The sequence below is a fragment of the Lithobates pipiens genome, unplaced genomic scaffold (genome assembly GCF_037356315.1).
Source record: "Lithobates pipiens isolate NorthernLeopardFrog02 unplaced genomic scaffold, aLitPip1_a1.2 Scaffold_8, whole genome shotgun sequence".
NCBI lineage: Eukaryota > Metazoa > Chordata > Amphibia > Anura > Ranidae > Lithobates > Lithobates pipiens.
In genome coordinates, this window is record NW_027507903.1 from 73,711,528 (window position 1) to 73,729,263 (window position 17,736).

A 17,736-nucleotide genomic window follows, 5' to 3' on the forward strand; every position below is an offset into this window, starting at 1 on the left:
TCTTTTGGTGGTATTTGATCACCTCTGTGGTTTTTATTTTTTGCGCTATAAACAAAAAAAACTTAAATTTAAAAAAAAAGCAATATTTTTTACTTTTTGCTATAATAAATATACCCAAAAAATATATAAAAAAACACATTTCTTTCTCGGTTTAGGCCGTTATATATTCTTCCACGTATTTCTGGTAGAAAAATTGCAATAAGCATATATTGATTGGTTTGCGCAAAAGTTCTAGAAATAGGGGATAGATTTATGGCATTTTTATTATTATTTTTTTCTTTTATCAGCAATGGCGGTGATCTGCAATTTTTTAATGACTGCGACATTATGGCAGACACAATAGACACTTTTGACACTATTTTGGGACCATTGTCATTTATACAGAGATCAGTTCTATAAAAATGCACTGATTACTGTGTAAATGACACTGGCAGGGAAGGGGTTAAACACTAGGGGGCAATCAAGGGGTTAAGTGTGTCCTAGGGAGTGATTCTAACTGTGGGGGGAATGGGCTTCCACTGACATGACAGCGATCACTGCTCCTGATCACAGAGAGCAGTAGATCCCTGTCATGTCACAAGGCAGAACGGGGAAATGCCTTGTTTACAAAGGCATCTACCCGTTCTTCCACTCCGTGACACGATCGCGGGCCCCGGGCGCACACTTACAGAGCACGCGGTGGGCCCACAATGCTGTGTCTTAAAGGGGACGTACCTGTACGCCCATTTGCCCAGCCATGCCATTGTGCCTACGTACATCGGCGTGCACTGGTTGGCTAGTAGTTAAACAGCTGGCAGCAGCCAAGGGGTTAGGATATGAGTTGATTCAATAACAAATAGTTCTAAATCTTGAAAGGTTTGTGCACCATTAGTTCAACACTGCCTCTGCAGGTAAGAGGCACATGTAGGTGAATTGGCCCAATTTAAATAATGCCCTATAGGTGCAATCCAAATATGTACATCATGACCGAACAACCCCCAGAGATGGCTTCATCCCATCCTATCTTGTTGCTAGGATGTATCTAAGACACTCCAAGCTGATTCAAACCCCACCTTCTCTCCCCTTTCCCAGTAGCTCTGAGCTCAGCGATGCAGTGATAGAGAATATAGTTGTCCACACATGTGCAATTATGTGGGAGCATCACTATCAGGGATGGTTGGGTTAGCAGCAATAGATGGGAATGTCTTATCAATGCATAACAACAAGGCAGCAATGGGGGATAGCATATCTTTTTTTAAGTCAAGCTTTGGAAGGTACGTAAATGGCCTACACCTACAAAGAGAGAGCATTATCTAAAATGAGTCAAATCTGCAGTTTGTTTTTATCTACAGGCCCCTTCAGCCTAATACACATGGGCTAAATGTTGGGTGACATCAATAAAAACCAGCAGACATTTGGCTCGTGTGTATGGTAGCCAGGCCGGCTTCTGTCAGATGAGCCTGCTGGAAAACCAGCAACCGACCGGCTCCCGATTATCACTCTCAGACAATGGCGAAGAGCACTGACCACAGTGTTCTGGCAGGGGGAGGGGGGCTTCCTCCTATCAGATCACAATAGCACAGCAGGGGAGATCGCTGTGGTAACATCAGATCGTTAGTACTCCAGCTCCGACTCGAGCTTTCAGGTTTTTTTTTTTGTTCAACCTGCTGGGTGAAAAAACTAGTGGTGTGTACTAGGTTTTAAATGTTTACTAACAGCAAACTAACTAATGCCGCGTACATGCGTAGCAGATTATCTGCCGGACTGTCCGCCGGACTTTCAGAACGAGCTACCTGCCCACACACAGCACTTTTTCAGCAGACTAATACGACGTACTAAGTCCGCCGGACTATCCGCCGTACTTTTGAAATGAACGGACTCGCCCACACACGTGGAGGATAGTCCGCTCAATTTGAGTGCGTCTCCAGGTAGCCGGGGCCAGTGAAGGAGGCATCGCTGGCCCCGTCACCTGGTATGGACTTAAAGGGGAACCCCTATGCCAAAAAATCGGTGTGGGGGTCCCCTCTAGGTCCATATCAGACCCTTATCCGAGCACGCTACCTGGCCGGCCAGGAAAGTGGGTGGGGACGAGCGAGCGCCCCCCCCCCCCCGAGCCGTACCAGGCCACGTGCCCTCAACATGGGGGGTGCCTTGGGGAAGGGGGGGCCGCACGGCCCCCCACCCCAAAGCACCTTATCCCCATGTTGATGAGGAAAAGCGCCTCTTGCCAACAACCCTGGCTGTTGGTTGTCGGGGTCTGCGGGCGGGGGGGCTTATTGGAATCCAGGAGCCCCCTTTAATAAGGGGGCCCCCGGATCCCCACCCTATGTGAATGAGTATGGGGTACAATGTACCCCTAACCATTAACTTTCTAATTGGCCCAGCGGAGGAGGAGAGGGGGGTTCCGAGGGATGGCACTGCAACACTATGTCCCAGAAGTGTGGATGGCGCACCCCCAAAAGGTGCCAGATGTGGTAGCAGAGGGGGAGAGGAAACAAATAAGCAGAGGTTCCACTTTTGGGTGGAACTCCGCTTTAAGTGCAACAAACCAGTATTCATTCTGCTGAAGTCAGGCAAGGGCAAAATGAAATCTTATTAGCAGCCATGGGTTTTCTGTAGCTAACAATAATGAGTATTTCTCTTCTCTGGTCTTTTTCTGCAATCAATATTCAGTTGTTCTCTGTATTACATAAGAAAAAGTATATTCATTTAACTGTGTAAGATTTGAATTGTATTTTCCAAATAAAACATTCCTTCCAGTGTTCCAGATGTAGTCATCTGTTGGGTTTATCTGGCGTGAATGAGAACCACACCCTCTTTCATTCATGCGGTACAGTGATAGTATTAATCAGGATGTTGCCTTAAGCTGACTTGGCTGAAACCTTCCACATTAGGAAGGATTAACTGACTCAATACTTGTCTTACAACTCGGGAGTCAGGAAGGTCAGGATCGCCAATCAGGAAGCGGATTTCCTGCATCCGAAACAAGTGCTCAAAGATATTTCCAGAAAAACACTGTACTGGAAAATGATTGCCATGTCTCATATATGGCCCTTTGTGGTATTTACAAAATTTTACTGTAGCGAGAGTGTGAGAAACCCACAGAGCATTTTACCCTGACTTTTATTCATAGTTACATAGTCTGGTTGATAAAAAAAATACAAGTCCATATACTTAAAGGGGTTGTAAAGCTTTGTTTTTAATTTTCTAAATAGGTTCCTTTAAGCTAATGCATTGTTGGTTCACTTACCTTTTCCTTCGATTTCCCTTCTAAATGTTTTTTTTCTTTGTCTGATTTTCTCACTTCCTGTTTCTCCTCAGTAAACTTCACAACATCATCCAAGAGGTGTTTAGTCAGCCAGAACAGCTTACTTACAATGCACTAGCTTAAAGGAACCTATTTAGAAAATAAAAAACAAACCTTTACAACCCCTTAAAACCAAAATTCAAATAAATGCTATTAAAATATATAAGTATATAAGCGCCTGGCGCTACTTGTATATCAAGACATCGCTTGTATATCAGGTCAAAATTTATTTAACATTTTTTCTTGTCTTGGAAAACGTTCTCAAACCAAGGTTTTACTGTATATGTAAATATCTCTTGTTCTAGGTACCGTGTCTCTCCTCTTCCTGTCTATTGAAGTCTAATGCCCCGTACACTCTATTGGAATTTCTGACAACAATGTTGGATGTGAGCTTGTTGGCTGAAAGTCCGACCGTGTGTATGCTCCATTGAACATTTGCTGTCGGACTTTCAGCCAACAAATGTTGACTAGCAGGTTCTCAAATTTTCCGTCAACAAAACATTTTTTGTCGGTATTTCCGCTCGTGTGTACACAAGTCCGACGCACAAAAGTTCACACATTATCAAGCAGAAGGAGAAGAAGAATTGGCTATTGAACTTCCTTTTTTTCGGCTTATCGTACGTCTTGTACGTCACCACGTTCCCACATTCGTAATTGTTGGCCAACATTTGTGTGACCGTGTGTATGCAAGACAAGTTGGAGCCAACATCCTTCGAACAAAAATCCATGGTTTTGTTGTCGGAATGTTCGATAGTGTGAAACTAGCCTAATGCCCCATACACACGATGAATCGCACAGGGATGCGGACCGCATTTCTGCGCAATTCAAATGCTATTCAGTGCAGTTTATTTTAAACTCATTCATTTTTGATGCACTGCATCATACCAAAGAAGCGCATGCACTACTTTTAGAAACACATTGCAACTGGGTTGCATGGTTCTTATGTACCATGTGATCCGCTGCAGGCAAACTCACTGTGTTTGCAACCTGCTTTGGAGTGTGGCTCGGGGTGAATTTAAACTACCAAAAGCGGTAACCCCGAGCCACACTCGGGAATGCATTGCAGGATCCAGGCAAAGTTACTTACCTTGTCCCCAGGATCCTGCGATGTCTCCCCACTGTGTGTGCGAGCTGTCCTCCACTCGATCTATCAGTGCTGAGCTCCATTCCCTGCAAGTGTCGCGACGTGTGGGGACAGAGCATGGCTCCAAATTCAAAAAGTGAAAGACACACAATACATACAGTACACTGTAATCTTACAGATTACATTACTGTATCACATTATTTCGCATCCCTTTTGTCCCCAGTGCTTTGTCCAGTGCCCTGCATGCAGTTTTATATTATATATATTGTTCTTTCTGCCTGGAAACTGGAGATTGTCCATAGCAACCAAAAAGTGTCCCTTTACATCCAAAGTGGTTTTAGACCAGCTAGAAAAACGTGATAAAAAATTAGAACCACTTGCAGAATTGAGCGATAGTAATTTGTGGGGAAATTTGTCATCAAACTCTGAAAGTCATGACAGCGAAAATTCTGCAACTTAAATTAAATTTCTGTGTTTTTGATTTAATTACATTATTGAATAATTTGTATTATTATTATATTATTATTTGTTATATTTATTTATAGTTATTTATTATATTATAATTTATGATTTTGTGTTTCGAACTTTATCATACCCGGGCTGTCTTCTAGATTCTTTTTTTGGACAGATTTAAGTGTGTTATTCATAAGAATTACAGGCCTACAATATAAAACACCACATTCCCATGCAAAACATTGTACCGGTTTCAGCATCAAAAATCTGACATAATCATATCGCCAGGGAGGTTGACATAGCACTGGCACCCGCTGCAGATTGCAAGATCAGTGTGTTATGAACATGAATGGTGAATTTTCCACACAGCGTTCTAGTGTGAACCGTGGCTTTGGCTACATTCATACATGCCTCCTGAGTTTGCTTTATTTAAAAACAGGAGAAATTATTTAGTACATAGAAACCAAAGGTTTTGCTTTCCAGATCAAGTTCTCCAACGTTTAGGTCCTTTGCACATGGGGCCATCTAGGTGTAGTGTGTCCTTCCTGGCATTGTAGTCCTGAAGGGACATATGCAGTGTCCAGCTCTGCTGCAGGCTGCATGTCAAAGTCTATGGCAGACTGCAACTTGATGGAGATGAATATCCAAAAAAAAAAAAGGATTTTATGTTTTAAATGTACAAAAGAGGAAAAAGCAGATGCTGGCAGGAACAACAGATATCTTTTTGGCACATCCATATCAACAGGTTTCTTTTTAAGATACCTAGTGAAAACTTTGGTATAGTAAATTTAGCAAACAAACCTCACATACAGTGCATCTGGAAAGTATTCACAGCGCTTCACTTTTTCCACATGTTGTTATTCCAAAATGTATTAAATTCATTATTTTACTCAAAATTCTACAAACAATATACCTAATGACAATGTAAAACAAGTTTGCTTGAAATTTTTCAAATTTATTAGAAATAAAAAAAAGAAAAAAAATCACATGTACATAAGTATTCACAGCCTTTGCCATGACGCTCAAAATTGAGCTCAGGTGCATCCTGTTTCCACTGATCATCCTTGAGATGTTTCTACAACTTGATTGGAGTCCACCTGTGGTAATTTGAGTTGATTGGACATGATTTTGAAAGGCAGACACCTATCTATATAAGGTCCCACAGTTAACAGTGCATGTCATAATATAAAGCAAGCCATGAAGTCCAAGGAATTGTCTGTAATTGGTGCCAAAGGTGCTTCAACAAAGTGTTGATCAAATACAGTGAATGTGATTTATTTTTTGTTTTTTATTTTTAATAATTTTGGAAAGATTTCTAACAAACCTCTTTCACAGTTTCATATGAGGAAAATTATGAATTTAAACGGTTTTGGAATAAGGCTGTAACATAACAAAATGTGGAAAAAGTGAAGTGCTGTGAATACTTTCCGGGTGCACTGTATGCCCAGTGAAATGAACAGCCTCAGATGATACACAGAGATGAAACAAATCTCCCTACGTATATTCAGCTTCCTAAACTCTTTAGAAGGTGCACATTGTGTTAGAAATGTTTCTTCCTGTTTCAGCAGCAGGAGGGGACTCTGGGCATACACTGTGTGTGAGGTGTGTGATTGGAGGAAAGGCACACCCCCCTCAACATAGGCAGAGGAACGAAGAAACTTGCGGAGCTGTACTGTGAATAGACAAGCTCTCTGCTTAAGTGTCTCTGATGCTGCGTACACACGACCGGACTTTCCGGCAGAATAGGTCAGACGGAATCATTCCGTCGGATAGTCCGATCATGTTTGGGATAGTTCGATCGTTTTTCTTAAAAAAATTCTGACGGACCTAGAAATGGAACATGTTTCAAATCTGTCCGACGGACTCAATTCCTAACGGGAAAACTGTTCTTCTGTATGCTGGTACAACGGACCAAATACGACGCAAGGGCAGCTTTTGTCTACTGGCTATTGAACTTCCTTTTCTAGTTCCTTTGTACGTCATTCCATTCAAAACACTTTAGTCCGTTCGTGTGTGGGAAAGTCCGTTCGCTCGGAAGTCCGTCGTAACTCCGTCGAAAGTCTGTCGGGAAGACCGTCTGAACTTTTCTGACGGAAAGTCCAGTCGTGTGTACGCGGCATAAGTTGCCTCTCCGACACAAATTTTCAGCTGCTTTTATCTCCTGTGTCAGAGTGCTTGGCAGAAGTTATCATGCTGATAACAGAGGAAGGAAGCAGCAGAAAGACACAGGACTTAGGGCTTTGGAGAGAGATAAGTAAACACTACAAATATACAGTATGTGCCCAGGTCAGATTTCATGATTGGGGTTTACAACCACTTTAACCACCTTCATAATAGTGTATTGTAAAAGAAAATGTCAGGGAGGTGGGAATGTATTTCTGAAGTGCAATCTCTTAATAGTGCTTCAGATCTGTCAGTCAGATCTGTCAGTAACTCAGATCTCCACCAGGTACAGAGCCAATTAAAACAGTTATGTACCTTATAATTGCAAATTTACAATTACCGTTATCACAAGTGTAAATACTAATAGTGTTTTTAAAGATTCAGACCATTCACAACTCCCCTTCCTTCACTATAAATAAACTGAATGCTTGTACACACAGGTATTTTCACACAGCAAAGCAAACTGCACTTTTCAAAAATAGTAAAACACAATTCTAATTCTTGCTCTGGCAACTATGATGAATACTAAGGAAAACTAAGAGTGACTAAGCTTTTGGATGATAAGAAATGTCTATAATTTGTTTGTTTTACAGGTTTACTTTCAGGGGACAGAGCCTACTAGAACATAGCAATGCTTTCTTTGGACATAATCTTCAGCAGTGGCAGCCTGTCCATAAGGGTGGTTTGTTTGCTGCACCCTCCCCAAAATGGAGCACCAGCCGCCATTGCTCTTCAGGATTGCTGTAGGTAATTATAAACAAATTTCAACAATATTCACCACACAAGGTAAAATAATTCTACCATATTTTCATTCTTTTTTACCTATGCTATTATTAGGCTTCATTTGGCCCTTGTTTCCAGTTGATGCTACCATAGACCAAAGTAAATATGACCTAAAACCTAGAAATATGCAGGACCCTTTGAGATTACTTTAAAGTTGAACTCAGGTGAAAGTAAAAATCCTTCCTTGCAGTAGGGCTGCCCCTGTACTGCGAGGGTTGAATACTAACATCTAGGGGATGGGAAAAGCAGTTTTTCACACGTTATCCAGGCTGCATAACAAGTCCTCACAGCCTCTTCTCTCCTATGCACTGGTGGTCGGATACCCATAACATCATCATGATGCCCACGTTAAATCAGGTTAAGGAGTCTCCAAAACAAGACATTCAGATGAGACAGTGAGCCCAAATCAATAAAAAGTAAACGGTGCTGTTTATTCCATACACTGCAGTGGATAGACACAACACACACCAATATTCAGCTCTACCAGGCCTGAATGAAGAAGGAAGTGTCTCTGACTTACAAACATCAAATTTAACAATATATACTTTATGAATATTCATAAGGTCTAGGCATATTATAGGTGTGACCGTATAGTTTAGTCAAATCAGCAGTCATAACTTCTTAGTAGCAAGGGAACAGTTAAATGGGTGGTTACATCATGTGACAAAAAAGAGATTTTGGCAGTATCTGGTCAGTTCAGATTGATTTGGTACGAATGGCTATTTTGAGCTTCCTTTGAGTCCTTATCAGTAGTCCGTGTCATTACAGGCATACCTTAGTTTTGTTTCTCGGGAAACAAGCCATATAAGAAGAAAAAAACAAAAACAAACCAAGCATATTATAAATTCTTAACCGGTTCCCGATCGGCTTGCATACATATACTGCAACACAATGAAACCACTGTGGGAAACCCCACATATATATACACAGTTCCTTTAAGAGCCGCCAGAGGGGCCCCGCCGGCTGCACGGCAGGGGACCTGATGCGCATGGCCGGCGGTCACGATCACCACTGGCCACGCATGATCACGTGCACGAGCGCCATCACGTGGATTTGTGTGTGTAAACACACAAATCCATGTGCTGTCAGAGGAGAGGAGACAGGAGACAAAAGGATGCAAATTTTGTTTGGGTACAACATTGCATGGCCGAGCAATTACCAGTTAAAGTGACACAGTGCCAAATTGTAAAAAGTGCTCTGGTCAGGAAGGGGGTAAAACCTTTTTGGGCTGAAGTGGTTAAAGTGACAGTCTCTCTCTCTCTCTCTCTCTCTCTCTCTTATATATATATATCTCAACATTATCAGACCCCTATAATTCTACTCACCCATGATGTAGCCTCCCTCCTCCTGTCCTACCAGTCAGAAGCTAACCTACCATAGCTTCTCCCAGCTCCTCGAGGTTTCCCCATCCTCCATAATTGCCTGCAGTGCTCTGTATTTTGTCTCCTTTTCTTTGTTGAAAAATATGGTCCTGGTGAATTTGTGACCAGTGAAGAGTGTAATGTGGACCAGTGATTAGTGTTGGTCGAACAGTTCAAGCTGAGAAAATGTTGGGCCCGAACATCGCCTGTTCGCGCATTTGGCAGATGTCCGAATTTGGTGGGATGTTCGCCCGCTGAACGCCCCACAGTGCACTGCGTGCTTCACAGTGCATTCTAGGGTCCTAATTGAAGGAAGTCTTTGGCAATTAGGGCATCAGAGCATCGTCAGAGCCCTAACTGGAAAAGTGATGATGACTTTCTCCAATCATGGCTCAGTGCTCATAGCCCCACCCCACACTATAGAAGATTCCTTACAGGAAGCTTTTGCAGGCTGTTGGAGTGGAGACTCCTTTGTTGTGTTCACTTATTGTGACTTTGAGTGTAGAGTGTTAGTGTACTGTTAGTATAGTGTATGAGTATAGTGTGTTGGTGTAGTGTCAGTACAGTGTGTGAGTATAGTATGTTGGTGTAGTGTGTTAGTGTAGTACAGTGTTAAACACAGTATTACCTAACATTTAGCGCTGTATACCCCCTTTTTTTGGGTTGCTCCGAGTTTGTTTGTTTTTTTGTCTTTTTTATTTGTTATCCCCTGCCTGCCACCGGGGGAGGAGACGTATTGTTGTTCCTAAGCATTAAGAACAACTGATCAGTCTCCTCATCCCTGACATAACAGGGATCTGTCTATTCACATTGACAGACCTCAGTTCTGTCTCTGTGTGGAGTGATCGCGGGTGCCCTGCAGACACCATGACTGCCAGGCATGTGCGTTGGCTCAGTCACCGTGGGCGCGCCCCCCTAGTGGTCTTAAAGCAGCCGACGTACAGCTACGATGGCTCACCAAGGGGAGCCAACCTGCCACAGCATAACTGTATAACAGTATAATTGACTGATATATTAGTGATAAAGTGATGCGCTGCTCCTTTAAACTATTTAAATCAAAATCAAAATATGACTTAATTCAAATTAAATGAATAATACATCATTTTGCATACATGTGAGAAATTACCATTCCACATATTACATCTAAAAAAACATTTATAAATAAACAAGGATTTGCTAAACAAATGTGTTGTGCATTTAATAGTGTACAACAGCATTAATAGTGTCTGTGACAAAACCCATATATTCCCATCAATACAAAATTTTCTTCATTCGCGAAATACATAAAACACCAGTGTTCACAACATACGTTGTAATAATGTGCCACCACTTAATCCACATTTGTGCTCCAACTTGTATTGAAATGCACGTTTACCTTATTCCTAGACCCATATATAATGTTTATATACTCTTGTAGATCCACCTCTGGCTATTTGAACAACTTTTTGTGTAGGGTCCCTTTAAGGGACCGGACCTTCCAGACACCAGTCAGAGATAATGTTCAAAACAGAAACAGAAAATGCTCATAGCACAACCTCTTATGTAAAAAAAAACTTTCGAACTTTATCCATAAACTATTGCACTCACAATCATAAATCATATACTGGCAGTCTTTAGACAAAGAAAACTCGCCTCTCAGCACACTTATGGTTTTGCGTTTAACTGCAACTTTTTGAGATGGGAATGAGGCACACCTATCAGCAAAAGTTTGCAGGCATAGGACACACCCCTTTCCACTCCCCCTTAATTGAAAATTGGTTAAACCCACAGTACTTTTTTCACCACTACTATTCCTTTATACTGGCTTTTGAAATTTACAAATGCAGCAATTTAGAAATCAGATGAGGGACAGAGGGACATTGTTCCAAATCAGGGACAGTCCCTCAAAATCAGGGACAGTTGGGAGCTATGCCCTCATGGTATCGCATGATGGATAATTATCTTCTTTTATTTATCAGCATTGAGGACACCATTGATTGCACAATGTTGAAAATTAGACAAAGTTGTAATTTAATGCAGCAGATCGGCAACATCGGCAGATGTCCAGCAGTGCCAACAGCACAGAACTGTCCCCTTGGGACCTGTGTACACCCATCTAATGTCCAAAGAACTCTGGCTAAAAGTGGTCTTAATGGAAGGATTGTGGCCAAAAAATCATCCCTCCAATGAGGGGAAGCAAGGCTAAGTGACTCAACTTTGCGCAAAACCATAGGAACTGGGGTGCAGAAAAATGGCAGCAGGTGCTTTGGCATTTCTGCAAACAGAGTTTGAGATGAGGTCAGGATCACTGGTGTCCTCAATTCTGAGAAATACAGGCAGATACTTATCCATTATGTCATACCATCAGGGAGGCGGGTGATTAGCCCCAAATTTATTCTGCAGCAGGACAATGACCCCAAACCTTCAGCCAATGTCATTAAGCATCTTCATCATAAAGAAGTACAAGGAGTCCTGGAAGTGATGCTTTGGATGCCACAGAGCCCTGATCTCAACATCAATGAGACTCTCTGGGATTACATGAAGAGAGAGAGAGAGAGAAGGAAGCCTACATCCACAAAAGATCTGTGGTAAGTTCTCCAAAATGTTTGGAACAACCTATCTGACGATTTCTTCCAAAAACTGTGTGTAAGTGTACCTAGAGGATTTAATGTTGTTTTGAAGGCAAAGAGTGGTCTCAAAATATATTGATTTGATTTGGATTTCTCTTCTGTTCATTTACTTTTCATTTTGTTAATTGATATAAATAAACTATTAAGATTTCTATTTCTAAAAGCATTCCTAATTTACAGCATTTTTTCACACACCGCGCTTAAAACATTTGCCCAGTACTGTATATATACACATACACAGAAACAGTGTTTTTAAAATGTTAAACTCTTTTCTGTGTATATATCTAAAAATCTGACAAGACTTTATATTCCCTATAAACTATGTATTTTAACTATTTGCATTTTTTTATATAAAGCAGCAGTTATCAAATGACAGACTGCAGTCCGGAACCAGACCGAGTGACAGTCCTGTCCGGACTGCAGCTGTGCCATTTCCACAACTGGGTGTCCTCTACCAAGCTTCCCGCATGGCCAGCGATGTCACCCTCACAGCGGCGGGGGTGGGAATAATTGCAGATCAGGACTGAGGGGCGGAAGCTGCCCAAGTTATCATGTTAACAAGCAGGTGATTACCCAATGATTAGCCAATGGAAATAAAGGAAAACTGCTCCAGGTGAATAAGCTGTGCCTGATAAGAGATTCAATCTAGTGCTAGCCCCGGCCTGCTTCTGTGGGTATATGAAGCAAAGAAGAAATGGCTGCACATCGATGGAAATCCTATTTGCCGTTTATTAAGTCACCACAGTGACATCAAAGGACACCAACATACAGTCTTGTAGACGCGTTTCACACAGTACAATTGTGCTTAATCATTACCTATTACCTTATAGACATGTGCGATTAGTTTCGTACGAATCTCAAATTCGTAGGAATTTCCCTAAATTCGTACGTTCGGGAGGATCCGAAATACGAATTGCCATGCGTCCGAATTTTGTACGAAATACGAACTTTTTTTTACGAATCCCCAGGAGGAAGTCAGCACAGCACAGGGATGGTGGGAGACCCTCATCTATCGAAAATTCGTATTTCGCATTGGAAATTCTTCAACGGAATTTCGTATTTCAGATAAAAACCAAACTTCAATCAGCATCGACTGTCATATTGAGGTATATTTTTTGCCTTTAAATTCATCATAAAGAACGTTCGTACAAGTTAACGAACCTAACGACAATTCGTATTTCGTACGAATTGAAATTGAATTTTGGGACACAAAATACGAAGTACGAATTAATTCTAATACGAACCGTAACGGAACGGAAAGAAACAAATTTATTGACGGCGCCCATGTCTATTACCTTAGGTAATGATCAAGCACAATTTTACTGTGTGAAACGCGTCTACAAAACTGTATATTGGTGACCTTTGATGTCACTGTGGTGATTTAATAAACGGCAAATTGGATTTTCATCAATGTGCAGCCATTTCTTCTTTGCTTCAGGTGATTACCCAGCTTGTTAATATGTGTCAGGAATCCGTCCGTTCTGCACGATCGGGTCTCCGTTCGTGCACGCGCATTCGTGCCGCGGGTCGTCGTGCGCACGCGCGTCTCCGAGCGCGAGCGGGTGCACGTCGTTCGGATGTGCGCGCGGCACACGCACGTGTGCGCGTTAACGCTATTGGCGCCAGTGGCCCTTTTTAAAGGAACAGCTGCAGATGTTCCGTGCTGTTCGTCTGCAGCTTGTGCCTGAAGTAACCTGTTTATCTGTCTGCTACCTGTCTGATACCTGACCCGGCTCCGTCTGACCTTGTTGACTTCTCCTGCTCTGACCCCGGCTTGTTTGACCCTTCTTGGACTGTTTACCCGTTGCCGAACCTCTGCTTGTGCCTGACACCTCTGCCGGCTCCTGCCTGCTTCTGCATCTGCTACCCCTCATCCTGAGAGCCATCCATCCTGTTCCACGGTCTGCAGTCTCCTCCTAGCTGCTCTCCTGCTACAGTGAGTTCCTGCTCCAGAGGATCCTCTTCTACTCGGTACCTGCTGCTGCACCTGGCTGGACTCTCCTACCCCGCTGTGCTCCGGTCTCCCTGTCCCCATTCCAGCGAGACCAGAACCAGAGCCGTAAGGGAGGTCCCCTTCCACTAAGTCAGACTCACCATCTGAAAACCCTAACAGTACGAACAGCCCATGACTGAGTCTGCGGAAGGGGCCTCCGCCATGAAGGAGATCTGCTCGCACCTTGCGGCCCTGACTCAAGCCGTGAAGTCCCTTCAGGATGGTTACTCCAGGCTGGAGGAGCGTGTGCAACATCTGTCTACCTCCGGTCCTCCAATCACCGCTCCTCAGCCTCCTCCTGTTCAGCCAGCCATTCAAACGGCCGTGATGACGCTTCCACCTGAACCAAGGGTTCCCATTCCAGAGAGGTTCTCCGGGGACCGCTCCAAGTTCCGGGCCTTTCGTAACGCCTGCCAACTGTACTTTGCTCTGCAGCCTAGGACTTTTTCTCTGGAGGCTACTAAAGTGGGCTTCGTTATCTCCCTGTTGCAAGGAGAACCCCAGGCCTGGGCCCATCACCTTCTGGAGAATGACAGTCCTCTCACCCAGACCCTTTCTACCTTTTTCGAGGCGATGGCCCAGCTGTACGATGATCCCCAGCGGTCCGCTACCGCGGAATCTGCATTAACTGCGCTCCAGCAAGGCCGAAGGTCGGCAGAGGACTATGTCTCGGACTTTAGACGCTGGAGCGCAGATACCCAGTGGAACGAGTCGGCCCTAAGACATCAATTCCGCATGGGCCTGTCAGAGGGCCTTAAGGATGAGTTGGCCCGTGTCGGAATCCCAGATTCTTTGGAGGACTTAATCACTTCGGCCATTCGGATTGATAGGAGACTCCGTGAGCGTAGAGCAAAACGTTCCACCCAACCCCAAAGACCAGCCTGGATGTCTGCCAGGACCCCTTCTTCAGCACCCTTCTTCACTCCATCCCCTCAAGGGAGGCCTGCCAGCGTTGCTCAAACGCCTGAAGAACCCATGCAGCTCGGACTACTCCGGCCTTCCCTGTCACCTGAAGAGCGAGCCCGCCGTCGGCAGATGAACTTGTGCCTATACTGTGGCGGCCCTGGACATTACGTGACCAACTGCCTTGTTAAGACACGTAAGTGCCTTTCTTCTGTGTCTCATAACCCTGTAACCCTGCCTTCCAACACTTTCCATGTTGCTCTTCTGCTCTCATTTCAGCTGCAGGGAAGAACGATTCACGTGAGCGCTATCCTTGATTCAGGGGCCTGCGGCTGTTTCATCGACGCTGCATTTACCAACCTGCACTCCATCCCTCTTCGGAAAAAGCCCCATGAACTTTCCATCTTCCTGGCCGATGGTTCACAAATTAAGTCTGGCCGAGTCACCCAGGAGACTCTTCCACTACCAACCACCACTTCCTGCCAACATACATAACTGCTAACCCTGGACGTCATCTCATCACCACTTTTTCCCGTGATCCTGGGTATCCCGTGGCTGCAGGCACATAACCCCTCCGTCGACTGGACTTCCGGGGAAGTGAGATTCCTCTCCTCTTACTGCCAGGATCACTGACTTCCTGGAGCTTCTGTACAGCCCAGAACGCTCCTCTGTCTGGACCCAGACCAGGACTTATGCCAGTCAGTTCCAGAGCCCTACCAAGGGTTTCTGGATGTTTTCAGTAAACGGGGGGCTGACTCTCTGCCTCCACATCGCCCCTACGATTGTCCCATCGAGCTCCTCCCTGGGGCAGAGATCCCGTTCGGGCGTGTTTTCCCCTTGTCTGAGAATGAGCAGGAGGCCCTAAAGGTCTATATCACCGAGAACCTTAAGAAGGGGTTCATCCGCCATTCCACATCTCCTGCCGGTGCCGGAATATTCTTCGTTACAAAGAAAGATCAGACCCTTCGACCCTGTGTGGACTACCGGGAGCTGAATAGAATCACAATTAAGAACCGTTATCCCTTACCACTGATTCCGGAGCTTTTTCAGAAACTAAGGTCAGCTACTATTTTTACTAAGTTGGACTTGAGGGGAGCTTACAATCTGGTCAGAATACGAGCAGGCGACGAGTGGAAGACTGCGTTTCGAACTCGTTTTGGGCATTACGAGTACTTAGTAATGCCCTTCGGACTTTGTAATGCCCCGGCCACCTTCCAGCACCTGATAAATGACGTCTTCCCGAGACTTTCTGGACATTTTCGTCATTGTATACCTAGACGACATTCTGATCTTTTCCGGGTCCCTGGAACAGCATCGTGGGCACGTCAGCAGAGTGCTGCTCCGGCTCCGGCAACACGGGCTTTACGCTAAAGCCGAGAAATGTAAATTTGAGCAGCAGAATATCCAATTTCTCGGCCTGGAAATCTCTCCAGCAGGCATCAAGATGGACCCGCAAAAGGTTTCTGCTGTTCTCGAATGGCCAGCCCCCACTGATAAAAAGGGGATCCAGCGCTTTGTGGGCTTCGCCAATTTTTATAGAAGGTTCATTAAAGGGTTCTCGGCCATTATCGCTCCCATCACTCAGCTCACCAAACAAAATGTACGTTTTCATTGGGGACCTGAAGCGCAGGCCGCCTTCAAGAAACTCAAGAACCTGTTCACCTCTGCTCCCGTTCTCAATCACCCGGATCCATCAAGACCCTTTATCCTGGAGGTAGATGCTTCTGAGGTAGCGGTAGGGGCGGTGGTCTCCCAACGTCAAGGTAAAGATGACCTGATGCACCCCGTGGGGTTCTTTTCTCGCAAACTTTCTCCGGCAGAGAGAAATTATGATGTGGGGGACCGAGAGCTACTCGCCATCAAGTCTGCGTTGGAGGAGTGGAGATATTTACTGGAGGGGGCGGTACACCCCGTACTTATCTACACAGACCACAAGAACCTCGAGTACCTCCGTACCGCCAAACGGCTGAAACCTCGGCAGGCCCGTTGGGCCCTCTTTTTCTCTCGGTTCTGCTTTCATATTACCTACCGCCCCGGGTCAAGAAATGTGAAGCCGGATGCGCTTTCCCGCATGTTCGATAGCCCCAAGGACATCGCACCCCCTGATACCATCCTTCCTGCTAACACCTTTTTGCTTTTTCAGCCTGACCTTTTGTCCCTGTTAAAGAGAGCTTCCCTCGTGTCCTCCAGTCCTCCAGGAGTTACGCTCATTTCCAGAGAAGGTCTGCTTTGGAAGGACAATCTAATCTTTGTTCCGGAAGACGTCCGAATAAAGGTCTTGGGTCTCCTCCACGATCACCCTCTCGCCGGGCACTTTGGTGTCCGCAAGACTTTGGAGCTTGTACAGCGCTCCTTCTGGTGGCCAGGCATGAGGAAGTATTGCAAGAAATATGTGAATTCCTGCCCCGTGTGTAATCGGAATAAGGTCCCCAGAAACCGGGCCTGGGGCCTGCTTAAACCACTTCCCGTACCCGACCGCCCCTGGCGGATGATTACAATGGACTTCATTGTGGAACTCCCTCCTTCCGAGAACTGTACAGCCATCTTTGTGATCTGTGACCGTTTATCTAAGATGGCCCATTTCCTACCCTTGAAGGGAACTCCCACCGCATCGGAGACGGCTCACATCTTCATCAAGGAGATAGTCAGGCTTCACGGGGTACCCTCCAATATTGTCTCCGATAGGGGGGTGCAATTCACCTCTCGTTTCTGGAGAGCCTTATGTGAGGCCCTGAAAATAGAATTGGCCTTATCCTCCGCCTACCACCCGCAGACCAACGGACAAACGGAACGCACTAACCAAACCCTCGAGCAATACATTAGATGCTTTTCATCCTTTGTCCAGGACGATTGGGTTTCCCTCTTACCGTTGGCGGAATTCGCCTACAACAATGCCAGCCATGCTACCACTGGCCAATCCCCGTTTTTTGCTAATTTCGGTTTTAACTTGTCTTTTCTTCCTGATATCCTTTCAGAATCCCACGTTCCAGCGGTACAGGACACTGTATCTTTTCTCCAGCGGAATAACCAAATCCTACAAGAGACCATAACCAAGGCTCAGGCGGATAGCAAGAGAAACTTCGATCGGGGAAGAAGGGGAG